The following is a 25,621-nucleotide window of genomic DNA, read 5'->3' on the forward strand; positions in this document are numbered from 1 at the left end:
CACCTAAGTTGTAATGACACCTCTCACGAGGCTGGTTATCTCAGTTGGCTTGAGTGTGGTACTAAAAACGCCAAAGTCGTGGGATTGATCCCCGTGCGGGCCAGGCCATCTCCTCCTCTCTCGCCAAAACCTTTTGCTATCTTTCCATGGTGAGATTGGTTGTAATGCAAAGACACCACATACTGCTGACAGACGAGAGTGTTGTGGGAGAAGAGAGAAGTGATGGAAGATTTAAGAGTGTCCTAGGTGGAGCCAAGATGAAGTGTCACTATTGCATAGGGGAGGATTTCAAATGTTTAAGATAGTAAAAATAACAGGAAGTTATCTGCCAGTCCGGCACAGTCTAACGTCCTTCTGTCATATAAAGTGAAACTAGATGTCGAACTGGAGCCTCACCATTTGCGTAAGTGAGGATCCAGTTATACACCTAGTTTCACTTTAAATGACAAAATGACTACAGACGAGAGTGTTGGGGGAGAAGAGAGAAGTGATCGAAGATTTAATAATTACCAAGTGACATGGAGAGCAACAAAAATGGGATTTGAACCCAGGCATGCAGAACACAAGCAATCAACAGCCCATCGCCTTAACCACTCGGCCACCTCGTCAAGAAATGGAGCTTTCCAGAAATGAGTTGGAGCGCTCCTGATAATCTTTTTCTTTTTTTTTCCCTCGTACTCGAGGGTCATTTTCCTATTCCACATGCGATTTCAATATTTGCCTTGGGAGATCTCAAGCCACCAAGCCACTGCTGTCCTTCAGTGGCCGGTGTGGAGTTCAGTGGCCCTGTTGTACAAGGAAAGCACATTGAGCTCCTTGGACATGAAAAGTTCCAGATAAAAGCCATTTGTCATCCTTTTTCTTGGTGTCGATGTTGCTATTGTATGTAAAGGTGGCAACTTGCTCAGCGAGCAGGCGGAGCGCACAACGAATGCAGATGTGTCTGAGTGGTATGTCCAAGTGGCTGCAAAAGGACAAGGCTCCCGGGGCGCCGAGGCTTGGTTGGTTAAAGCGCCTGTCTAGCAAACAGGAGATCCTGGGTCTGAATCCCAGCGGTACCTTTTTTTGTTCTGTCTTCTCGAACAGAACTGGTCATTATGGACAACCGCCTACAGCTAGACTTAATTAAATGCAAGTATTAATTTCCTGTCTTGAACGACTTGTTTTTCTTAGAATGCAACTTGCAAAACATGAAATGCAAACCTTGCTAATCAGCGCTCGCGGCTGGAAAACAAAAAAGAAGTCAGCAATGTTTTTTCTTTAACCTTAACCCTGCTAATGGAGAAGAGTTAAACGACCGAGTCTACGCAGCTTAAACGGTCCGCACGTCGGGTTCTTAGCTGAAAGGGTGGTAAATCAGGCTCACCCAGTCCTTAATCTTTTAAAGAGGATAAAAAATTGAACCTAGTCGCCACATCACATACATCCTCTTCAATGATAAGAAGGTGACATCTGTCCTCGCTCCAGAGTAAATCACACGTTGAGGGCATTTTTTTTCCACTTTACCATGAGTCGGGCTCGGCTGCACAGAGGCGAGAGCAGAGCAATGAGGTCACGGGGACAGGGGAGTCACACGCTGGCGGTTTGAACACGCGGAAGATCACTGAGGGATCTACAGTATATGGACCCTCTGTGCGCCACCCGTCCAAACTCTGGACTCTGAATCCTGCCATCCGAGTTTAGATCTCGGCGGAACCTGAGCCGCAGTTCCTTCTTAAAACGTAATCTGGTGAGCATTTCTAGAATCGTACTTGTATAGATGCAGCCTTTAATGTGTTGCTAGGTTAAAATTGATGACTTCTTGAACTTCAGTAGGCAATTGCCCTCTTGATTTCGGATTTAATTGCTTTACTACAGGGGTGCTTTTATGATGACAGAGTCATGTTCAGGTACTTTGCTGGATGGAGGAAGCTCATTTCGGACTCTGTGATCTGCTCACCTGGAAAGGTCTGCTGTACTACTACAAGAGAGAAGTAGAGTCTGGAAGAAGGGACAATTTTATGATGCTTTTGAAGAAAGTGTTTTTTTTTTCTTTGAAATCGAAATGAATCAGAATATCAGTGCAAAGGACAAACTCTTGGTTTGGTTTAAAGAGATATGGTTTTAAAACAGACAGAATGTAGAAAACAGGTGTTTCTCACTTTTGGAAAAGAATGGACCGGGGGTAATGTTTTACAAGTTACAGTGCTGAGCTCACTGGGTTACAGTCGTGCAGTGTGACGCCAGTGGCGCAATGGATAACGCGTCTGACTACGGATCAGGAGATTGTAGGTTTGACTCCTGCCTGGCTCGGGTCACTTTTAAACGCATCCGGCTACTCCCTAAGTAGCCTGTGCTACTTACTGTATGTGGGTGTAATCGTACCCAGTACGAGATTTCCTTCATGTAAATGAACTGCACCTGGGCTCAGTACGGTGCTGAGAGCCCAGCGTTGCTGTTCTAATTAGCACGCACTGCATCGGCTATGAACCCGAACATTTCAATTATTCCGATCAGTAAGTCAACACGTAGTCCACATGAAAGGTAGAAATATTCTCTTGTCTGTCTCTTGTTTGTATATAACTGAATGTCCCTGACAATGTACTGTTAGTTTTAATTGAAGAACGGCATTTGTGTTCAAATATAGCAGACAAGTTTACGTAACTGCTCATGCGACACTCAGTTGTAATTAGTCAAGAAATAAAGTCGAACAACAGCTGCGGGTTTGAATGTGAACGTATCAGATTGCAGCGCCTTTTACTTCCATTGACAAATGATAGAGATTCGAAGAGAGATCCTTCAGACCGGCAAGCAAACCCACGGCTTTATCGGTTTTCTATCTAGGCAACGTTGGTGTCTGCAATAGCATAAATGAAAGCGCGATGCAATTTCTGTGGCTACATTTGTTGCACTTCATGCACAGTAAGAGTGTTTCTAACACCAAATAAAAACTCAACAATTAGCGATCACGCCTTCTCCTCAGTTAACCCACTGAAACCCTCGCTGATAAGAGTTCTTTACTGCGTGCTTTACGAGCACCTATCGTGTCGGTTCTTTGAGCTTTATTGATCCGGTTTTCAAAGGCATAAGTAGAGCACCAGACGTGCGAACGCAAAATGTGTGGTTATCTGAAGAATTGATTTCCATGGCAGCGGGTCCAAGCGATTTAGCGCTTTTATAGTACCAGAAAAGGAGAAGCGGCACTTCGCCTCTGCCGCGCAGGCACACTACAACGTGCGGCAGACGCCGTAATCGGCAGGATTTGAACCTGCGCGGGGAGTTCCCAATGGATTTCGAGTCCATCGCCTTAACCACTCGGCCACAACTACGGCAAGTTTGCGGCCGCCGCATTCCTCCTATAATCTAACACGAGTGCGAGGTGGCTGGGGAAACCTTTTCAGAGTCGCTCCCCGTTAAAAAAAAATACCTTTGACAAAATACGTGCCGGCAGACAGACACGCCTCCGAGGGTTTAAGGGTGGCTTCACGTTCAAAGGATAAAGTCTCCCCGTCCGGATGTCAAAATGCAACTTTGGCAGACAGAAAAAAACATCAACAAACCACAAATGTGGACAAGGATTTTGCAAGCTGCACCACACTGCACTTTGAAAAGCATTTACATTAGTGTTAGACGCAGGAATTGCTTTTGATTTACGCGCTTACGAAAGCCCTCAGGTCCTGCAATTGAATATAATGCTGTTACGTGTCGAAGCAGTAACGTACGTCATCCTTCCACTGCAGCACGGGGAATATAGGGAAATGAGCACACACTACGAATCGTCTCAATCACTCCCTAGAGTTGTAAGGCGCATTGAAGGGTGCACCGCCATCATTAATCGTTGCGCCTCTGTGAAAGGAAAGCTCTTGAGCAGTCTTTGAAACAGCTCGGATGAAACACTTGATTGCTTCCATGTGCATCTGGAGTTCATTTCTTATTTTCACTTCACGCCGCCCAAAGCATTTCTAAAACAGGAGATTCGCGTTTGGGAATGCGCCTGCCCTACAAATAAAACAGGTCTACGGGTCTGAAACCTGCTCCACGGAAAACAGTTTTGTTGCGCTTTTGATCAAAGGGAGATTCGTTGTTCTTACTTTTTGATGACATAACACCCAAAGGGGCTACTTTGGAGCTGGATTCCAACCAGCATCCTAAAGTTTCTTGGCGGTATCCTTTACAGTTCTCTGTTCGGTCGACAAGGGACTGAAGGGGGCAGCTTTCCTCACACATACAGTGCAATGTACTGTAGTGTTCCCGTTCACTGAATTCGCAGTTCTGCATCAGACCTCTAACTCGTTTCCTTAGTCTTGGTCAGCTTGAATTTAAGCCACGAGCCATGCTTCTACTGTATAAACGTCTAGAGGAATCACAAACTATTTGAGAGGCCATCATCCCAGGGGGAACTGACAAAGTCTATCTCTAAACACCTAGCGCAGTCTCTCGAGAGACTGTCAGAAAACGCTTTCTCCGTTTGTGTTGCAAGTAAGTGAAAACGCGGGCTCAACCCAGAGCCACTTGGCAGCAGCAGCAGGTAAATACTGTTTCTGTCACTGCACTACTGATACCGACGTTAGCCTACTATACCATGGTCAGCCACCGCTGGAAAACGTACTGCTCTAGTACCGAGGGCCGACTTTGAACAGGCACACGCGTCAGACACGGAGAGCGACGAGGAGGGGATTCGAACCCATGCGTGCAGAGCACAATGGATTAGCAGTCCATCACCTTAACCACTCGGCCACCTCGCCGAGGAAACCGGGCTGTCCGGACATGAGTTGGCGCGCTCCAGATTTTCTTTTTCTTTTTCTTCCCTCGTACTCGAGGGTCATTTTCCTGTTCCACATGCAATTTCAACATCTTCCTTGGGAGATGTCAAGCCAGCAAGCCACTGCTGTGCTTCAGTGGCCGGTGTGGAGTTCAGTGGCCCTGTTGTACACGGAAAGCACATTGAGCTCCTTGGACATGAAAAGTTCCAGTTAAAAGCCATTTGTCATCCTTTCTCTTGGTGTCGATGTTGCTATTGAATGTAAAGGTGGCAACTTGCTCAGCGAGCAGGCGGAGCGCACAGCGAATGCAGATGTGTCTGAGTTGTGTGTCCAAGTGGCTGCAAAAGGACAGCGCTCCTGGCGCGCTGTGGCTTAGTTGGTTAAAGCGCCTGCTTAGTAAATAGGAGATCCCGGGTCCGAATCCCAGCGGTGCCTTTTTTTGTTCTGTCTTCTCGAACAGGACTGGTCATTATGGACAACCGCCTACGGCTAGACTTAATTAAATGCAAGTATTCATTTCCTGTCTTGAACGACTTGTTTTTCTTAGAATGCAACTTGCAAAACATGAAATGCAAACCTTGCTAATCAGCGCTCGCGGCTGGAAAACAAAAAAGAAGTCAGCAATGTTTTTTCTTTAACCTTAACCCTGCTAATGGAGAAGAGTTAAACGACCGAGTCTACGCAGCTTAAACGGTCCGCACGTCGGGTTCTTAGCTGAAAGGGTGGTAAATCAGGCTCACCCAGTCCTTAATCTTTTAAAGAGGATAAAAAATTGAACCTAGTCGCCACATCACATACATCCTCTTCAATGATAAGAAGGTGACATCTGTCCTCGCTCCAGAGTAAATCACACGTTGAGGGCATTTTTTTTCCACTTTACCATGAGTCGGGCTCGGCTGCACAGAGGCGAGAGCAGAGCAATGAGGTCACGGGGACAGGGGAGTCACACGCTGGCGGTTTGAACACGCGGAAGATCACTGAGGGATCTACAGTATATGGACCCTCTGTGCGCCACCCGTCCAAACTCTGGACTCTGAATCCTGCCATCCGAGTTTAGATCTCGGCGGAACCTGAGCCGCAGTTCCTTCTTAAAACGTAATCTGGTGAGCATTTCTAGAATCGTACTTGTATAGATGCAGCCTTTAATGTGTTGCTAGGTTAAAATTGATGACTTCTTGAACTTCAGTAGGCAATTGCCCTCTTGATTTCGGATTTAATTGCTTTACTACAGGGGTGCTTTTATGATGACAGAGTCATGTTCAGGTACTTTGCTGGATGGAGGAAGCTCATTTCGGACTCTGTGATCTGCTCACCTGGAAAGGTCTGCTGTACTACTACAAGAGAGAAGTAGAGTCTGGAAGAAGGGACAATTTTATGATGCTTTGGAAGAAAGTGTTTTTTTTTTCTTTGAAATCGAAATGAATCAGAAAATCAGTGCAAAGGACAAACTCTTGGTTTGGTTTAAAGAGATATGGTTTTAAACAGACAGAATGTAGAAAACAGGTGTTTCTCACTTTTGGAAAAGAATGGACCGGGGGTAATGTTTTACAAGTTACAGTGCTGAGCTCACTGGGTTACAGTCGTGCAGTGTGACGCCAGTGGCGCAATGGATAACGCGTCTGACTACGGATCAGGAGATTGTAGGTTTGACTCCTGCCTGGCTCGGGTCACTTTTAAACGCATCCGGCTACTCCCTAAGTAGCCTGTGCTACTTACTGTATGTGGGTGTAATCGTACCCAGTACGAGATTTCCTTCATGTAAATGAACTGCACCTGGGCTCAGTACGGTGCTGAGAGCCCAGCGTTGCTGTTCTAATTAGCACGCACTGCATCGGCTATGAACCCGAACATTTCAATTATTCCGATCAGTAAGTCAACACGTAGTCCACATGAAAGGTAGAAATATTCTCTTGTCTGTCTCTTGTTTGTATATAACTGAATGTCCCTGACAATGTACTGTTAGTTTTAATTGAAGAACGGCATTTGTGTTCAAATATAGCAGACAAGTTTACGTAACTGCTCATGCGACACTCAGTTGTAATTAGTCAAGAAATAAAGTCGAACAACAGCTGCGGGTTTGAATGTGAACGTATCAGATTGCAGCGCCTTTTACTTCCATTGACAAATGATAGAGATTCGAAGAGAGATCCTTCAGACCGGCAAGCAAACCCACGGCTTTATCGGTTTTCTATCTAGGCAACGTTGGTGTCTGCAATAGCATAAATGAAAGCGCGATGCAATTTCTGTGGCTACATTTGTTGCACTTCATGCACAGTAAGAGTGTTTCTAACACCAAATAAAAACTCAACAATTAGCGATCACGCCTTCTCCTCAGTTAACCCACTGAAACCCTCGCTGATAAGAGTTCTTTACTGCGTGCTTTACGAGCACCTATCGTGTCGGTTCTTTGAGCTTTATTGATCCGGTTTTCAAAGGCATAAGTAGAGCACCAGACGTGCGAACGCAAAATGTGTGGTTATCTGAAGAATTGATTTCCATGGCAGCGGGTCCAAGCGATTTAGCGCTTTTATAGTACCAGAAAAGGAGAAGCGGCACTTCGCCTCTGCCGCGCAGGCACACTACAACGTGCGGCAGACGCCGTAGTCGGCAGGATTTGAACCTGCGCGGGGAGTCCCCAATGGATTTCAAGTCCATCGCCTTAACCACTCGGCCACGACTACGGCGAGCTTGCGGCCGCCGCATTCCTCCTATAATCTAACACGAGTGCGAGGTGGCTGGGGAAACCTTTTCAGAGTCGCTCCCCGTTAAAAAAAAATACCTTTGACAAAATACGTGCCGGCAGACAGACACGCCTCCGAGGGTTTAAGGGTGGCTTCACGTTCAAAGGATAAAGTCTCCCCGTCCGGATGTCAAAATGCAACTTTGGCAGACAGAAAAAACATCAACAAACCACAAATGTGGACAAGGATTTTACAAGCTGCACAACACTGCACTTTGAAATGCATTTACATTAGTGTTAGACGCAGGAATTGCCTTTGATTTATGCGCTTACGATAGCCCTCAGCTCCTGCAGTTGAATATAATGCTGTTACGTGTCGAAGCAGTAACGTACGTCATCCTTCCACTGCAGCACGGGGAATATAGGGAAATGAGCACACGCTACGAATCGTCTCAATCACTCCCTAGAGTTGTAAGGCGCATTGAAGGGTGCACCGCCATCATTAATCGTTGCGCCTCTGTGAAAGGAAAGCTCTTGAGCAGTCTTTGAAACAGCTCGGATGAAACACTTGATTGCTTCCATGTGCATCTGGAGTTCATTTCTTATTTTCACTTCACGCCGCCCAAAGCATTTCTAAAACAGGAGATTCGCGTTTGGGAATGCGCCTGCCCTACAAATAAAACAGGTCTACGGGTCTGAAACCTGCTCCACGGAAAACAGTTTTGTTGCGCTTTTGATCAAAGGGAGATTCGTTGTTCTTACTTTTTGATGACATAACACCCAAAGGGGCTTCTTTGGAGCTGGATTCCAACCAGCATCCTAAAGTTTCTTGGCGGTATCCTTTACAGTTCTCTGTTCGGTCGACAAGGGACTGAAGGGGGCAGCTTTCCTCACACATACAGTGCAATGTACTGTAGTGTTCCCGTTCACTGAATTCGCAGTTCTGCATCAGACCTCTAACTCGTTTCCTTAGTCTTGGTCAGCTTGAATTTAAGCCACGAGCCATGCTTCTACTGTATAAACGTCTAGAGGAATCACAAACTATTTGAGAGGCCATCATCCCAGGGGGAACTGACAAAGTCTATCTCTAAACACCTAGCGCAGTCTCTCGAGAGACTGTCAGAAAACGCTTTCTCCGTTTGTGTTGCAAGTAAGTGAAAACGCGGGCTCAACCCAGAGCCACTTGGCAGCAGCAGCAGGTAAATACTGTTTCTGTCACTGCACTACTGATACCGACGTTAGCCTACTATACCATGGTCAGCCACCGCTGGAAAACGTACTGCTCTAGTACCGAGGGCCGACTTTGAACAGGCACACGCGTCAGACATGGAGAGCGATGAGGATGGGATTCGAACCCATGCGTGCAGAGCACAATAGATTAGCAGTCCATCGCCTTAACCACTCGGCCACCTCGCCGAGGAAACCGGGCTGTCCGGACATGAGTTGGCGCGCTCCAGATTTTCTTTTTCTTTTTTTTCCCTCGTACTCGAGGGTCATTTTCCTGTTCCACATGCAATTTCAACATCTTCCTTGGGAGATGTCAAGCCAGCAAGCCACTGCTGTGCTTCAGTGGCCGGTGTGGAGTTCAGTGGCCCTGTTGTACACGGAAAGCACATTGAGCTCCTTGGACATGAAAAGTTCCAGTTAAAAGCCATTTGTCATCCTTTCTCTTGGTGTCGATGTTGCTATTGTATGTAAAGGTGGCAACTTGCTCAGCGAGCAGGCGGAGCGCACAGCGAATGCAGATGTGTCTGAGTTGTGTGTCCAAGTGGCTGCAAAAGGACAGTGCTCCTGGCGCGCTGTGGCTTAGTTGGTTAAAGCGCCTGCCTAGTAAACAGGAGATCCCGGGTCCGAATCCCAGCGGTGCCTTTTTTTGTTCTGTCTTCTCGAACAGGACTGGTCATTATGGACAACCGCCTACGGCTAGACTTAATTAAATGCAAGTATTCATTTCCTGTCTTGAACGACTTGTTTTTCTTAGAATGCAACTTGCAAAACATGAAATGCAAACCTTGCTAATCAGCGCTCGCGGCTGGAAAACAAAAAAGAAGTCAGCAATGTTTTTTCTTTAACCTTAACCCTGCTAATGGAGAAGACTTAAACGACCGAGTCTACGCAGCTTAAACGGTCCGCACGTCGGGTTCTTAGCTGAAAGGGTGGTAAATCAGGCTCACCCAGTCCTTAATCTTTTAAAGAGGATAAAAAATTGAACCTAGTCGCCACATCACATACATCCTCTTCAATGATAAGAAGGTGACATCTGTCCTCGCTCCAGAGTAAATCACACGTTGAAGGCATTTTTTTTCCACTTTACCATGAGTCGGGCTCGGCTGCACAGAGGCGAGAGCAGAGCAATGAGGTCACGGGGACAGGGGAGTCACACGCTGGCGGTTTGAACACGCGGAAGATCACTGAGGGATCTACAGTATATGGACCCTCTGTGCGCCACCCGTCCAAACTCTGGACTCTGAATCCTGCCATCCGAGTTTAGATCTCGGCGGAACCTGAGCCGCAGTTCCTTCTTAAAACGTAATCTGGTGAGCATTTCTAGAATCGTACTTGTATAGATGCAGCCTTTAATGTGTTGCTAGGTTAAAATCGATGACTTCTTGAACTTCAGTAGGCAATTGCCCTCTTGATTTCGGATTTAATTGCTTTACTACAGGGGTGCTTTTATGATGACAGAGTCATGTTCAGGTACTTTGCTGGATGGAGGAAGCTCATTTCGGACTCTGTGATCTGCTCACCTGGAAAGGTCTGCTGTACTACTACAAGAGAGAAGTAGAGTCTGGAAGAAGGGACAATTTTATGATGCTTTGGAAGAAAGTGTTTTTTTTTTCTTTGAAATCGAAATGAATCAGAATATCAGTGCAAAGGACAAACTCTTGGTTTGGTTTAAAGAGATATGGTTTTAAACAGACAGAATGTAGAAAACAGGTGTTTCTCACTTTTGGAAAAGAATGGACCGGGGGTAATGTTTTACTAGTTGCAGTGCTGAGCTCACTGGGTTACAGTCGTGCAGTGTGACAGTAGGGCCAGTGGCGCAATGGATAACGCGTCTGACTACGGATCAGGAGATTGTAGGTTCGACTCCTACCTGGCTCGGGTCACTTTTAAACGCATCCGGCTACTCCCTAAGTAGCCTGTGCTACTTACTGTATGTGGGTGTAATCGTACCCAGTACGAGATTTCCTTCATGTAAATGAACTGCACCTGGGCTCAGTACGGTGCTGAGAGCCCAGCGTTGCTGTTCTAATTAGCACGCACTGCATCGGCTATGAACCCGAACATTTCAATTATTCCGATCAGTAAGTCAACACGTAGTCCACATGAAAGGTAGAAATATTCTCTTGTCTGTCTCTTGTTTGTATATAACTGAATGTCCCTGACAATGTACTGTTAGTTTTAATTGAAGAACGGCATTTGTGTTCAAATATAGCAGACAAGTTTACGTAACTGCTCATGCGACACTCAGTTGTAATTAGTCAAGAAATAAAGTCGAACAACAGCTGCGGGTTTGAATGTGAACGTATCAGATTGCAGCGCCTTTTACTTCCATTGACAAATGATAGAGATTCGAAGAGAGATCCTTCAGACCGGCAAGCAAACCCACGGCTTTATCGGTTTTCTATCTAGGCAACGTTGGTGTCTGCAATAGCATAAATGAAAGCGCGATGCAATTTCTGTGGCTACATTTGTTGCACTTCATGCACAGTAAGAGTGTTTCTAACACCAAATAAAAACTCAACAATTAGCGATCACGCCTTCTCCTCAGTTAACCCACTGAAACCCTCGCTGATAAGAGTTCTTTACTGCGTGCTTTACGAGCACCTATCGTGTCGGTTCTTTGAGCTTTATTGATCCGGTTTTCAAAGGCATAAGTAGAGCACCAGACGTGCGAACGCAAAATGTGTGGTTATCTGAAGAATTGATTTCCATGGCAGCGGGTCCAAGCGATTTAGCGCTTTTATAGTACCAGAAAAGGAGAAGCGGCACTTCGCCTCTGCCGCGCAGGCACACTACAACGTGCGGCAGACGCCGTAGTCGGCAGGATTTGAACCTGCGCGGGGAGTCCCCAATGGATTTCAAGTCCATCGCCTTAACCACTCGGCCACGACTACGGCGAGCTTGTGGCCGCCGCATTCCTCCTATAATCTAACACGAGTGCGAGGTGGCTGGGGAAACCTTTTCAGAGTCGCTCCCCGTTAAAAAAAAATACCTTTGACAAAATACGTGCCGGCAGACAGACACGCCTCCGAGGGTTTAAGGGTGGCTTCACGTTCAAAGGATAAAGTCTCCCCGTCCGGATGTCAAAATGCAACTTTGGCAGACAGAAAAAGACATCAACAAACCACAAATGTGGACAAGGATTTTACAAGCTGCACCACGCTGCACTTTGAAAAGCATTTACATTAGTGTTAGACACAGGAATTGCCTTTGATTTACGCGCTTACGAAAGCCCTCAGCTCCTGCAGTTGAATATAATGCTGTTACGTGTCGAAGCAGTAACGTACGTCATCCTTCCACTGCAGCACGGGGAATATAGGGAAATGAGCACACGCTACGAATCGTCTCAATCACTCCCTAGAGTTGTAAGGCGCATTGAAGGGTGCACCGCCATCATTAATCGTTGCGCCTCTGTGAAAGGAAAGCTCTTGAGCAGTCTTTGAAACAGCTCGGATGAAACACTTGATTGCTTCCATGTGCATCTGGAGTTCATTTCTTATTTTCACTTCACGCCGCCCAAAGCATTTCTAAAACAGGAGATTCGCGTTTGGGAATGCGCCTGCCCTACAAATAAAACAGGTCTACGGGTCTGAAACCTGCTCCACGGAAAACAGTTTTGTTGCGCTTTTGATCAAAGGGAGATTCGTTGTTCTTACTTTTTGATGACATAACACCCAAAGGGGCTTCTTTGGAGCTGGATTCCAACCAGCATCCTAAAGTTTCTTGGCGGTATCCTTTACAGTTCTCTGTTCGGTCGACAAGGGACTGAAGGGGGCAGCTTTCCTCACACATACAGTGCAATGTACTGTAGTGTTCCCGTTCACTGAATTCGCAGTTCTGCATCAGACCTCTAACTCGTTTCCTTAGTCTTGGTCAGCTTGAATTTAAGCCACGAGCCATGCTTCTACTGTATAAACGTCTAGAGGAATCACAAACTATTTGAGAGGCCATCATCCCAGGGGGAACTGACAAAGTCTATCTCTAAACACCTAGCGCAGTCTCTCGAGAGACTGTCAGAAAACGCTTTCTCCGTTTGTGTTGCAAGTAAGTGAAAACGCGGGCTCAACCCAGAGCCACTTGGCAGCAGCAGCAGGTAAATACTGTTTCTGTCACTGCACTACTGATACCGACGTTAGCCTACTATACCATGTTCAGCCACCGCTGGAAAACGTACTGCTCTAGTACCGAGGGCCGACTTTGAACAGGCACACGCGTCAGACATGGAGAGCGACGAGGATGGGATTCGAACCCATGCGTGCAGAGCACAATGGATTAGCAGTCCATCGCCTTAACCACTCGGCCACCTCGCTGAGGAAACCGGGCTGTCCGGACATGAGTTGGCGCGCTCCAGATTTTCTTTTTCTTTTTTTTCCCTCGTACTCGAGGGTCATTTTCCTGTTCCACATGCAATTTCAACATCTTCCTTGGGAGATGTCAAGCCAGCAAGCCACTGCTGTGCTTCAGTGGCCGGTGTGGAGTTCAGTGGCCCTGTTGTACACGGAAAGCACATTGAGCTCCTTGGACATGAAAAGTTCCAGTTAAAAGCCATTTGTCATCCTTTCTCTTGGTGTCGATGTTGCTATTGTATGTAAAGGTGGCAACTTGCTCAGCGAGCAGGCGGAGCGCACAGCGAATGCAGATGTGTCTGAGTTGTGTGTCCAAGTGGCTGCAAAAGGACAGCGCTCCTGGCGCGCTGTGGCTTAGTTGGTTAAAGCGCCTGCCTAGTAAACAGGAGATCCCGGGTCCGAATCCCAGCGGTGCCTTTTTTTGTTCTGTCTTCTCGAACAGGACTGGTCATTATGGACAACCGCCTACGGCTAGACTTAATTAAATGCAAGTATTCATTTCCTGTCTTGAACGACTTGTTTTTCTTAGAATGCAACTTGCAAAACATGAAATGCAAACCTTGCTAATCAGCGCTCGCGGCTGGAAAACAAAAAAGAAGTCAGCAATGTTTTTTCTTTAACCTTAACCCTGCTAATGGAGAAGAGTTAAACGACCGAGTCTACGCAGCTTAAACGGTCCGCACGTCGGGTTCTTAGCTGAAAGGGTGGTAAATCAGGCTCACCCAGTCCTTAATCTTTTAAAGAGGATAAAAAATTGAACCTAGTCGCCACATCACATACATCCTCTTCAATGATAAGAAGGTGACATCTGTCCTCGCTCCAGAGTAAATCACACGTTGAGGGCATTTTTTTTCCAGTTTACCATGAGTCGGGCTCGGCTGCACAGAGGCGAGAGCAGAGCAATGAGGTCACGGGGACAGGGGAGTCACACGCTGGCGGTTTGAACACGCGGAAGATCACTGAGGGATCTACAGTATATGGACCCTCTGTGCGCCACCCGTCCAAACTCTGGACTCTGAATCCTGCCATCCGAGTTTAGATCTCGGCGGAACCTGAGCCGCAGTTCCTTCTTAAAACGTAATCTGGTGAGCATTTCTAGAATCGTACTTGTATAGATGCAGCCTTTAATGTGTTGCTAGGTTAAAATTGATGACTTCTTGAACTTCAGTAGGCAATTGCCCTCTTGATTTCGGATTTAATTGCTTTACTACAGGGGTGCTTTTATGATGACAGAGTCATGTTCAGGTACTTTGCTGGATGGAGGAAGCTCATTTCGGACTCTGTGATCTGCTCACCTGGAAAGGTCTGCTGTACTACTACAAGAGAGAAGTAGAGTCTGGAAGAAGGGACAATTTTATGATGCTTTGGAAGAAAGTGTTTTTTTTTTCTTTGAAATCGAAATGAATCAGAATATCAGTGCAAAGGACAAACTCTTGGTTTGGTTTAAAGAGATATGGTTTTAAACAGACAGAATGTAGAAAACAGGTGTTTCTCACTTTTGGAAAAGAATGGACCGGGGGTAATGTTTTACTAGTTGCAGTGCTGAGCTCACTGGGTTACAGTCGTGCAGTATGACAGTAGGGCCAGTGGCGCAATGGATAACGCGTCTGACTACGGATCAGGAGATTGTAGGTTTGACTCCTGCCTGGCTCGGGTCACTTTTAAACGCATCCGGCTACTCCCTAAGTAGCCTGTGCTACTTACTGTATGTGGGTGTAATCGTACCCAGTACGAGATTTCCTTCATGTAAATGAACTGCACCTGGGCTCAGTACGGTGCTGAGAGCCCAGCGTTGCTGTTCTAATTAGCACGCACTGCATCGGCTGTGAACCCGAACATTTCAATTATTCCGATCAGTAAGTCAACACGTAGTCCACATGAAAGGTAGAAAAATTCTCTTGTCTGTCTCTTGTTTGTATATAACTGAATGTCCCTGACAATATACTGTTAGTTTTAATTGAAGAACGGCATTTGTGTTCAAATATAGCAGACAAGTTTACGTAACTGCTCATGCGACACTCAGTTGTAATTAGTCAAGAAATAAAGTCGAACAACAGCTGCGGGTTTGAATGTGAACGTATCAGATTGCAGCGCCTTTTACTTCCATAGACAAATGATAGAGATTCGAAGAGAGATCCTTCAGACCGGCAAGCAAACCCACGGCTTTATCGGTTTTCTATCTAGGCAACGTTGGTGTCTGCAATAGCATAAATGAAAGCGCGATGCAATTTCTGTGGCTACATTTGTTGCACTTCATGCACAGTAAGAGTGTTTCTAACACCAAATAAAAACTCAACAATTAGCGATCACGCCTTCTCCTCAGTTAACCCACTGAAACCCTCGCTGATAAGAGTTCTTTACTGCGTGCTTTACGAGCACCTATCGTGTCGGTTCTTTGAGCTTTATTGATCCGGTTTTCAAAGGCATAAGTAGAGCACCAGACGTGCGAACGCAAAATGTGTGGTTATCTGAAGAATTGATTTCCATGGCAGCGGGTCCAAGCGATTTAGCGCTTTTATAGTACCAGAAAAGGAGAAGCGGCACTTCGCCTCTGCCGCGCAGGCACACTACAACGTGCGGCAGACGCCGTAGTCGGCAGGATTTGAACCTGCGCGGGGAGTCCCCAATGGATTTCAAGTCCATCGCCTTAACCACTCGGCCACGACTACGGCGAGCTTGCGGCCGCCGCATTCCTCCTATAATCTAACACGAGTGCGAGGTGGCTGGGGAAACCTTTTCAGAGTCGCTCCCCGTTAAAAAAAAATACCTTTGACAAAATACGTGCCGGCAGACAGACACGCCTCCGAGGGTTTAAGGGTGGCTTCACGTTCAAAGGATAAAGTCTCCCCGTCCGGATGTCAAAATGCAACTTTGGCAGACAGAAAAAGACATCAACAAACCACAAATGTGGACAAGGATTTTACAAGCTGCACCACACTGCACTTTGAAAAGCATTTACATTAGTGTTAGACACAGGAATTGCCTTTGATTTACGCGCTTACGAAAGCCCTCAGCTCCTGCAGTTGAATATAATGCTGTTACGTGTCGAAGCAGTAACGTACGTCATCCTTCCACTGCAGCACGGGGAATATAGGGAAATGAGCACACGCTACGAATCGTCTCAATCACTCCCTAGAGTTGTAAGGCGCATTGAAGGGTGCACCGCCATCATTAATCGTTGCGCCTCTGTGAAAGGAAAGCTCTTGAGCAGTCTTTGAAACAGCTCGGATGAAACACTTGATTGCTTCCATGTGCATCTGGAGTTCATTTCTTATTTTCACTTCACGCCGCCCAAAGCATTTCTAAAACAGGAGATTCGCGTTTGGGATTGCGCCTGCCCTACAAATAAAACAGGTCTACGGGTCTGAAACCTGCTCCACGGAAAACAGTTTTGTTGCGCTTTTGATCAAAGGGAGATTCGTTGTTCTTACTTTTTGATGACATAACACCCAAAGGGGCTTCTTTGGAGCTGGATTCCAACCAGCATCCTAAAGTTTCTTGGCGGTATCCTTTACAGTTCTCTGTTCGGTCGACAAGGGACTGAAGGGGGCAGCTTTCCTCACACATACAGTGCAATGTACTGTAGTGTTCACGTTCACTGAATTCGCAGTTCTGCATCAGACCTCTAACTCGTTTCCTTAGTCTTGGTCAGCTTGAATTTAAGCCACGAGCCATGCTTCTACTGTATAAACGTCTAGAGGAATCACAAACTATTTGAGAGGCCATCATCCCAGGGGGAACTGACAAAGTCTATCTCTAAACACCTAGCGCAGTCTCTCGAGAGACTGTCAGAAAACGCTTTCTCCGTTTGTGTTGCAAGTAAGTGAAAACGCGGGCTCAACCCAGAGCCACTTGGCAGCAGCAGCAGGTAAATACTGTTTCTGTCACTGCACTACTGATACCGACGTTAGCCTACTATACCATGTTCAGCCACCGCTGGAAAACGTACTGCTCTAGTACCGAGGGCCGACTTTGAACAGGCACACGCGTCAGACATGGAGAGCGACGAGGATGGGATTCGAACCCATGCGTGCAGAGCACAATGGATTAGCAGTCCATCGCCTTAACCACTCGGCCACCTCGCCGAGGAAACCGGGCTGTCCGGACATGAGTTGGCGCGCTCCAGATTTTCTTTTTCTTTTTTTTCCCTCGTACTCGAGGGTCATTTTCCTGTTCCACATGCAATTTCAACATCTTCCTTGGGAGATGTCAAGCCAGCAAGCCACTGCTGTGCTTCAGTGGCCGGTGTGGAGTTCAGTGGCCCTGTTGTACACGGAAAGCACATTGAGCTCCTTGGACATGAAAAGTTCCAGTTAAAAGCCATTTGTCATCCTTTCTCTTGGTGTCGATGTTGCTATTGTATGTAAAGGTGGCAACTTGCTCAGCGAGCAGGCGGAGCGCACAGCGAATGCAGATGTGTCTGAGTTGTGTGTCCAAGTGGCTGCAAAAGGACCGCGCTCCTGGCGCGCTGTGGCTTAGTTGGTTAAAGCGCCTGCCTAGTAAACAGGAGATCCCGGGTCCGAATCCCAGCGGTGCCTTTTTTTGTTCTGTCTTCTCGAACAGGACTGGTCATTATGGACAACCGCCTACGGCTAGACTTAATTAAATGCAAGTATTCATTTCCTGTCTTGAACGACTTGTTTTTCTTAGAATGCAACTTGCAAAACATGAAATGCAAACCTTGCTAATCAGCGCTCGCGGCTGGAAAACAAAAAAGAAGTCAGCAATGTTTTTTCTTTAACCTTAACCCTGCTAATGGAGAAGAGTTAAACGACCGAGTCTACGCAGCTTAAACGGTCCGCACGTCGGGTTCTTAGCTGAAAGGGTGGTAAATCAGGCTCACCCAGTCCTTAATCTTTTAAAGAGGATAAAAAATTGAACCTAGTCTCCACATCACATACATCCTCTTCAATGATAAGAAGGTGACATCTGTCCTCGCTCCAGAGTAAATCACACGTTGAGGGCATTTTTTTTCCAGTTTACCATGAGTCGGGCTCGGCTGCACAGAGGCGAGAGCAGAGCAATGAGGTCACGGGGACAGGGGAGTCACACGCTGGCGGTTTGAACACGCGGAAGATCACTGAGGGATCTACAGTATATGGACCCTCTGTGCGCCACCCGTCCAAACTCTGGACTCTGAATCCTGCCATCCGAGTTTAGATCTCGGCGGAACCTGAGCCGCAGTTCCTTCTTAAAACGTAATCTGGTGAGCATTTCTAGAATCGTACTTGTATAGATGCAGCCTTTAATGTGTTGCTAGGTTAAAATTGATGACTTCTTGAACTTCAGTAGGCAATTGCCCTCTTGATTTCGGATTTAATTGCTTTACTACAGGGGTGCTTTTATGATGACAGAGTCATGTTCAGGTACTTTGCTGGATGGAGGAAGCTCATTTCGGACTCTGTGATCTGCTCACCTGGAAAGGTCTGCTGTACTACTACAAGAGAGAAGTAGAGTCTGGAAGAAGGGACAATTTTATGATGCTTTGGAAGAAAGTGTTTTATTTTTCTTTGAAATCGAAATGAATCAGAATATCAGTGCAAAGGACAAACTCTTGGTTTGGTTTAAAGAGATATGGTTTTAAACAGACAGAATGTAGAAAACAGGTGTTTCTCACTTTTGGAAAAGAATGGACCGGGGGTAATGTTTTACAAGTTACAGTGCTGAGCTCACTGGGTTACAGTCGTGCAGTGTGACGCCAGTGGCGCAATGGATAACGCGTCTGACTACGGATCAGGAGATTGTAGGTTTGACTCCTGCCTGGCTCGGGTCACTTTTAAACGCATCCGGCTACTCCCTAAGTAGCCTGTGCTACTTACTGTATGTGGGTGTAATCGTACCCAGTACGAGATTTCCTTCATGTAAATGAACTGCACCTGGGCTCAGTACGGTGCTGAGAGCCCACCGTTGCTGTTCTAATTAGCACACACTGCATCGTCTATGAACCAGAACATTTCAATTATTCCGATCAGTAAGTCAACACGTAGTCCACATGAAAGGTAGAAATATTCTCTTGTCTGTCTCTTGTTTGTATATAACTGAATGTCCCTGACAATGTACTGTTAGTTTTAATTGAAGAACGGCATTTGTGTTCAAATATAGCAGACAAGTTTACGTAACTGCTCATGCGACACTCAGTTGTAATTAGTCAAGAAATAAAGTCGAACAACAGCTGCGGGTTTGAATGTGAACGTATCAGATTGCAGCACCTTTTACTTCCATTGACAAATGATAGAGATTCGAAGAGAGATCCTTCAGACCGGCAAGCAAACCCACGGCTTTATCGGTTTTCTATCTAGGCAACGTTGGTGTCTGCAATAGCATAAATGAAAGTGCGATGCAATTTCTGTGGCTACATTTGTTGCACTTCATGCACAGTAAGACTGTTTCTAACACCAAATAAAAACTCAACAATTAGCGATCACGCCTTCTCCTCAGTTAACCCACTGAAACCCTCGCTGATAAGAGTTCTTTACTGCGTGCTTTACGAGCACCTATCGTGTCGGTTCTTTGAGCTTTATTGATCCGGTTTTCAAAGGCATAAGTAGAGCACCAGACGTGCGAATGCAAAATGTGTGGTTATCTGAAGAATTGATTTCCATGGCAGCGGGTCCAAGCGATTTAGCGCTTTTATAGTACCAGAAAAGGAGAAGCGGCACTTCGCCTCTGCCGCGCAGGCACACTACAACGTGCGGCAGACGCCGTAGTCGGCAGGATTAGAACCTGCGTGGGGAGTCCCCAATGCATTTCGAGTCCATCGCCTTAACCACTCGGCCACGACTACGGCGAGCTTGCGGCCGCCACATTCCTCCTATAATCTAACACGAGTGCGAGGTGGCTGGGGAAACCTTTTCAGAGTCGCTCCCCGTTAAAAAAAAATACCTTTGACAAAATACGTGCCGGCAGACAGACACGCCTCCGAGGGTTTAAGGGTGGCTTCACGTTCAAAGGATAAAGTCTCCCCGTCCGGATGTCAAAATGCAACTTTGGCAGACAGAAAAAACATCAACAAACCACAAATGTGGACAAGGATTTTACAAGCTGCACCACACTGCACTTTGAAAAGCATTTACATTAGTGTTAGACGCAGGAATTGCCTTTGATTTACGCGCTTACGAAAGCCCTCAGCTCCTGCAGTTGAATATAATGCTGTTACGTGTCGAAGCAGTAACGTACGTCATCCTTCCACTGCAGCACGGGGAATATAGGGAAATGAGCACACGCTACGAATCGTCTCAATCACTCCCTAGAGTTGTAAGGCGCATTGAAGGGTGCACCGCCATCATTAATCGTTGCGCCTCTGTGAAAGGAAAGCTCTTGAGCAGTCTTTGAAACAGCTCGGATGAAACACTTGATTGCTTCCATGTGCATCTGCAGTTCATTTCTTATTTAAACTTCACGCCGCCCAAAGCATTTCTAAAACAGGAGATTCGCGTTTGGGAATGCGCCTGCCCTACAAATAAAACAGGTCTACGGGTCTGAAACCTGCTCCACGGAAAACAGTTTTGTTGCGCTTTTGATCAAAGGGAGATTCGTTGTTCTTACTTTTTGATGACATAACACCCAAAGGGGCTTCTTTGGAGCTGGATTCCAACCAGCATCCTAAAGTTTCTTGGCGGTATCCTTTACAGTTCTCTGTTCGGTCGACAAGGGACTGAAGGGGGCAGCTTTCCTCACACATACAGTGCAATGTACTGTAGTGTTCCCGTTCACTGAATTCGCAGTTCTGCATCAGACCTCTAACTCGTTTCCTTAGTCTTGGTTAGCTTGAATTTAAGCCACGAGCCATGCTTCTACTGTATAAACGTCTAGAGGAATCACAAACTATTTGAGAGGCCATCATCCCAGGGGGAACTGACAAAGTCTATCTCTAAACACCTAGCGCAGTCTCTCGAGAGACTGTCAGAAAACGCTTTCTCCCTTTGTGTTGCAAGTAAGTGAAAACGCGGGCTCAACCCAGAGCCACTTGGCAGCAGCAGCAGGTAAATACTGTTTCTGTCACTGCACTACTGATGCCGTCGTTAGCCTACTATACCATGTTCAGCCACCGCTGGAAAACGTACTGCTCTAGTACCGAGGGCCGACTTTGAACAGGCACACGCGTCAGACATGGAGAGCGACGAGGATGGGATTCGAACCCATGCGTGCAGAGCACAATGGATTAGCAGTCCATCGCCTTAACCACTCGGCCACCTCGCCGAGGAAACCGGGCTGTCCGGACATGAGTTGGCGCGCTCCAGATTTTCTTTTTCTTTTTTTTCCCTCGTACTCGAGGGTCATTTTCCTGTTCCACATGCAATTTCAACATCTTCCTCGGGAGATGTCAAGCCAGCAAGCCACTGCTGTGCTTCAGTGGCCGGTGTGGAGTTCAGTGGCCCTGTTGTACACGGAAAGCACATTGAGCTCCTTGGACATGAAAAGTTCCAGTTAAAAGCCATTTGTCATCCTTTCTCTTGGTGTCGATGTTGCTATTGTATGTAAAGGTGGCAACTTGCTCAGCGAGCAGGCGGAGCGCACAGCGAATGCAGATGTGTCTGAGTTGTGTGTCCAAGTGGCTGCAAAAGGACCGCGCTCCTGGCGCGCTGTGGCTTAGTTGGTTAAAGCGCCTGCCTAGTAAACAGGAGATCCCGGGTCCGAATCCCAGCGGTGCCTTTTTTTGTTCTGTCTTCTCGAACAGGACTGGTCATTATGGACAACCGCCTACGGCTAGACTTAATTAAATGCAAGTATTCATTTCCTGTCTTGAACGACTTGTTTTTCTTAGAATGCAACTTGCAAAACATGAAATGCAAACCTTGCTAATCAGCGCTCGCGGCTGGAAAACAAAAAAGAAGTCAGCAATGTTTTTTCTTTAACCTTAACCCTGCTAATGGAGAAGAGTTAAACGACCGAGTCTACGCAGCTTAAACGGTCCGCACGTCGGGTTCTTAGCTGAAAGGGTGGTAAATCAGGCTCACCCAGTCCTTAATCTTTTAAAGAGGATAAAAAATTGAACCTAGTCGCCACATCACATACATCCTCTTCAATGATAAGAAGGTGACATCTGTCCTCGCTCCAGAGTAAATCACACGTTGAGGGCATTTTTTTTCCACTTTACCATGAGTCGGGCTCGGCTGCACAGAGGCGAGAGCAGAGCAATGAGGTCACGGGGACAGGGGAGTCACACGCTGGCGGTTTGAACACACGGAAGATCACTGAGGGATCTACAGTATATGGACCCTCTGTGCGCCACCCGTCCAAACTCTGGACTCTGAATCCTGCCATCCGAGTTTAGATCTCAGCGGAACCTGAGCCGCAGTTCCTTCTTAAAACGTAATCTGGTGAGCATTTCTAGGATCGTACTTGTATAGATGCAGCCTTTAATGTGTTGCTAGGTTAAAATTGATGACTTCTTGAACTTCAGTAGGCAATTGCCCTCTTGATTTCGGATTTAATTGCTTTACTACAGGGGTGCTTTTATGATGACAGAGTCATGTTCAGGTACTTTGCTGGATGGAGGAAGCTCATTTCGGACTCTGTGATCTGCTCACCTGGAAAGGTCTGCTGTACTACTACAAGAGAGAAGTAGAGTCTGGAAGAAGGGACAATTTTATGATGCTTTGGAAGAAAGTGTTTTTTTTTTCTTTGAAATCGAAATGAATCAGAATATCAGTGCAAAGGACAAACTCTTGGTTTGGTTTAAAGAGATATGGTTTTAAACAGACAGAATGTAGAAAACAGGTGTTTCTCACTTTTGGAAAAGAATGGACCGGGGGTAATGTAATGTTAAGTTACAGTGCTGAGCTCACTGGGTTACAATCGTGCAGTGTGACGCCAGTGGCGCAATGGATAACGCGTCTGACTACGGATCAGGAGATTGTAGGTTTGACTCCTGCCTGGCTCGGGTCACTTTTAAACGCATCCGGCTACTCCCTAAGTAGCCTGTGCTACTTACTGTATGTGGGTGTAATCGTACCCAGTACGAGATTTCCTTCATGTAAATGAACTGCACCTGGGCTCAGTACGGTGCTGAGAGCCCAGCGTTGCTGTTCTAATTAGCACGCACTGCATCGGCTATGAACCCGAACATTTCAATTATTCCGATCAGTAAGTCAACACGTAGTCCACATGAAAGGTAGAAATATTCTCTTGTCTGTCTCTTGTTTGTATATAACTGAATGTCCCTGACAATGTACTGTTAGTTTTAATTGAAGAACGGCATTTGTGTTCAAATATAGCAGACAACTTTACGTAACTGCTCATGCGACACTCAGTTGTAATTAGTCAAGAAATAAAGTCGAACAACAGCTGCGGGTTTGAATGTGAACGTATCAGATTGCAGCGCCTTTTACTTCCATTGACAAATGATAGAGATTCGAAGAGAGATCCTTCAGACCGGCAAGCAAACCCACGGCTTTATCGGTTTTCTATCTAGGCAACGTTGGTGTCTGCAATAGCATAAATGAAAGCGCGATGCAATTTCTGTGGCTACATTTGTTGCACTTCATGCACAGTAAGAGTGTTTCTAACACCAAATAAAAACTCAACAATTAGCGATCACGCCTTCTCCTCAGTTAACCCACTGAAACCCTCGCTGATAAGAGTTCTTTACTGCGTGCTTTACGAGCACCTATCGTGTCGGTTCTTTGAGCTTTATTGATCCGGTTTTCAAAGGCATAAGTAGAGCACCAGACGTGCGAACGCAAAATGTGTGGTTATCTGAAGAATTGATTTCCATGGCAGCGGGTCCAAGCGATTTAGCGCTTTTATAGTACCAGAAAAGGAGAAGCGGCACTTCGCCTCTGCCGCGCAGGCACACTACAACATGCGGCAGACGCCGTAGTCAGCAGGATTTGAACCTGCGCAGGGAGTCCCCAATGGATTTCGAGTCCATCGCCTTAACCACTCGGCCACGACTACAGCAAGCACTGTTATTGCTGCGTTCTTACTACAATCTCACATGGATCGCGAGGCGTCGGCGGAAACCTTTTTCAAAGTCGTTCTCCATTAAAAAAAAAAACCTTTCCAAAATACAAGCCTTGCAGACAGACACGCCTCAGAGGACTTAAGGGTGGCTTCATGTGGGAATGATAAAGTCTCCCCGTCCGGACAGGAAAATGGCACTTTGTTAGACACAAAAAAACAATCAACAACAGACAAATGTCTACAAGCATTTTAGAAGCCGCACTTGAAATAGCTCTTACATTCGTGTTAGACGCAGGAATCGCCTTTTTATTGACGCTCTTACGAACGCCATGGAAAGCAAAACAAAGCAAAGCAGAGCAGAACAAAACGAACAAAATAAAACCCTCACGTCCTGCACTTGAATATAATGCCGTTACGTGCCGAAGCGGTATTGGACGTCATCCTAGCACTGCAACCCGGGGCGTACGGTATATGGGAACGAGCACACGTCACGAATCGTCTCTAATCACTCCCTACACTGTAAGGCGCCTTGAAGCGTGCACCCTCAACATTCATCTTTGCACATCTGTGAAAGGTAAACTCTTGAGCAAACTCTGAACCAGACGCTCAAACTCCAGCTAGGATTAGGGGTAGCATTCCCATGCTACTTGAACACTTTGTTTACGCTCAGTGCTGGATTTTGGGAACTTTAGGACGAGTGGGACTTTTCTCCTATCTGTCAATTCGTTTTGTTTTGGAGACTCTTGGCTGTCTGTGTTGTACAGTGCAGCGTGAAGAAAACGTTTTCGAAAACTGTGCCGGCTCAAAAGTTGTAAGAAATCCTCTCCAGCTCTTTTAAGTCTCTTCAGTTTTGTCATTTAAAGTGAAACTAGATGTATAAATGGAGCCTCACTTATGCAAATGGTGAGGCTCCAGTTCGACATCTAGTTTCACTTTATATGACAGAAGTACGTCAGACTGCGCTGGACTGGGGGATCACTTCCGGTTATTTTTACCATCTTAAACATTTGAAATCCTCCCCTAGGCAATTGTGACACTTCATCTTAGCTCCACCTAGGACATTCTTCAATCTTCCATCACTTCTCTCTTCTCCCACAACACTCTCGTCTGTCGGCAGTATGTGGCGTCTTTGCAAAACCACCAATCTCACCACAGTAACGGGTTTTGGCAAGAGCGGAGGAGACTGCCTGGCCCGAACGGGGATCGAACCCGCGACCTTGGCGTTATTAGCACCACGCTCTAACCAACTGAGCTAACAGGCCTCGTGCCCGCTGTCTTCGCTGTGCTGCAAAAAATGGAATTCAGAGAAATTTCTTTTGTCCTTCTTTGAATAGAAAGCCCTGCGATTCAGTGTACGGGCTTTCTCGTGCTGTTTAATGGTTCTTGTATCCCAAATCCTACACTGGCCTGAAGTGCCCCCCCATTTCACAGCATTTTTCAGCTGATTTCAAATGTACCTAAAGGAGAAGCATTATTGAAGACCATCAATTACCAAGAGCTTTTGTCAAAGGTTTTGGTGGTCACTTTTAATGACCACAGAGAGCTATGACCTCGGATTTACATCTCATCCAAAAGACGGCGCCTTTTTACCACACAGCGTCTCCGTCACTATACTGGGGCATTGGGACCCGCACAGACCTCAGGGTGAGTGCCCCACCGCTGGCTCCATTAACACCGCTTCCAGCTGTAAGCTTTGCTTTTCCCTGTAGGTCACCCTCATC

At 46.4% G+C, this 25,621-nt stretch overlaps 14 non-coding genes across 14 annotated transcripts; 2 read left to right on the forward strand and 12 right to left on the reverse strand.

Moving 5' to 3' along the window:
- Window positions 1–3,226: 3,226 nt before the first annotated feature.
- Window positions 3,227–3,308, reverse strand: trnas-cga (transfer RNA serine (anticodon CGA)). The gene has a single exon. It is a non-coding gene; the product is annotated as a tRNA-Ser (tRNA).
- A 1,334-nt stretch (window positions 3,309–4,642) lies between these two features.
- Window positions 4,643–4,724, reverse strand: trnas-gcu (transfer RNA serine (anticodon GCU)). The gene has a single exon. It is a non-coding gene; the product is annotated as a tRNA-Ser (tRNA).
- A 2,617-nt stretch (window positions 4,725–7,341) lies between these two features.
- On the reverse strand, window positions 7,342–7,423 carry trnas-uga (transfer RNA serine (anticodon UGA)). Its single transcript has one exon. It is a non-coding gene; the product is annotated as a tRNA-Ser (tRNA).
- Window positions 7,424–8,756: 1,333 nt separating this feature from the next.
- Window positions 8,757–8,838, reverse strand: trnas-gcu (transfer RNA serine (anticodon GCU)). Its single transcript has one exon. It is a non-coding gene; the product is annotated as a tRNA-Ser (tRNA).
- A 1,616-nt stretch (window positions 8,839–10,454) lies between these two features.
- On the forward strand, window positions 10,455–10,527 carry trnar-acg (transfer RNA arginine (anticodon ACG)). Its single transcript has one exon. It is a non-coding gene; the product is annotated as a tRNA-Arg (tRNA).
- Window positions 10,528–11,461: 934 nt separating this feature from the next.
- Window positions 11,462–11,543, reverse strand: trnas-uga (transfer RNA serine (anticodon UGA)). The gene has a single exon. It is a non-coding gene; the product is annotated as a tRNA-Ser (tRNA).
- Window positions 11,544–12,877: 1,334 nt separating this feature from the next.
- Window positions 12,878–12,959, reverse strand: trnas-gcu (transfer RNA serine (anticodon GCU)). The gene has a single exon. It is a non-coding gene; the product is annotated as a tRNA-Ser (tRNA).
- A 1,616-nt stretch (window positions 12,960–14,575) lies between these two features.
- Window positions 14,576–14,648, forward strand: trnar-acg (transfer RNA arginine (anticodon ACG)). The gene has a single exon. It is a non-coding gene; the product is annotated as a tRNA-Arg (tRNA).
- A 934-nt stretch (window positions 14,649–15,582) lies between these two features.
- On the reverse strand, window positions 15,583–15,664 carry trnas-uga (transfer RNA serine (anticodon UGA)). The gene has a single exon. It is a non-coding gene; the product is annotated as a tRNA-Ser (tRNA).
- A 1,334-nt stretch (window positions 15,665–16,998) lies between these two features.
- trnas-gcu (transfer RNA serine (anticodon GCU)) lies at window positions 16,999–17,080 on the reverse strand. The gene has a single exon. It is a non-coding gene; the product is annotated as a tRNA-Ser (tRNA).
- A 2,617-nt stretch (window positions 17,081–19,697) lies between these two features.
- Window positions 19,698–19,779, reverse strand: trnas-cga (transfer RNA serine (anticodon CGA)). Its single transcript has one exon. It is a non-coding gene; the product is annotated as a tRNA-Ser (tRNA).
- A 1,333-nt stretch (window positions 19,780–21,112) lies between these two features.
- On the reverse strand, window positions 21,113–21,194 carry trnas-gcu (transfer RNA serine (anticodon GCU)). The gene has a single exon. It is a non-coding gene; the product is annotated as a tRNA-Ser (tRNA).
- Window positions 21,195–23,812: 2,618 nt separating this feature from the next.
- Window positions 23,813–23,894, reverse strand: trnas-cga (transfer RNA serine (anticodon CGA)). The gene has a single exon. It is a non-coding gene; the product is annotated as a tRNA-Ser (tRNA).
- A 1,194-nt stretch (window positions 23,895–25,088) lies between these two features.
- trnai-aau (transfer RNA isoleucine (anticodon AAU)) lies at window positions 25,089–25,162 on the reverse strand. Its single transcript has one exon. It is a non-coding gene; the product is annotated as a tRNA-Ile (tRNA).
- Between the last annotated feature and the right edge of the window lie 459 nt (window positions 25,163–25,621).

Source organism: Atractosteus spatula, chromosome 27 (assembly GCF_055471065.1).
Source record: "Atractosteus spatula isolate fAtrSpa1 chromosome 27, fAtrSpa1.hap1, whole genome shotgun sequence".
In the NCBI taxonomy this organism is placed as follows: domain Eukaryota; kingdom Metazoa; phylum Chordata; class Actinopteri; order Semionotiformes; family Lepisosteidae; genus Atractosteus; species Atractosteus spatula.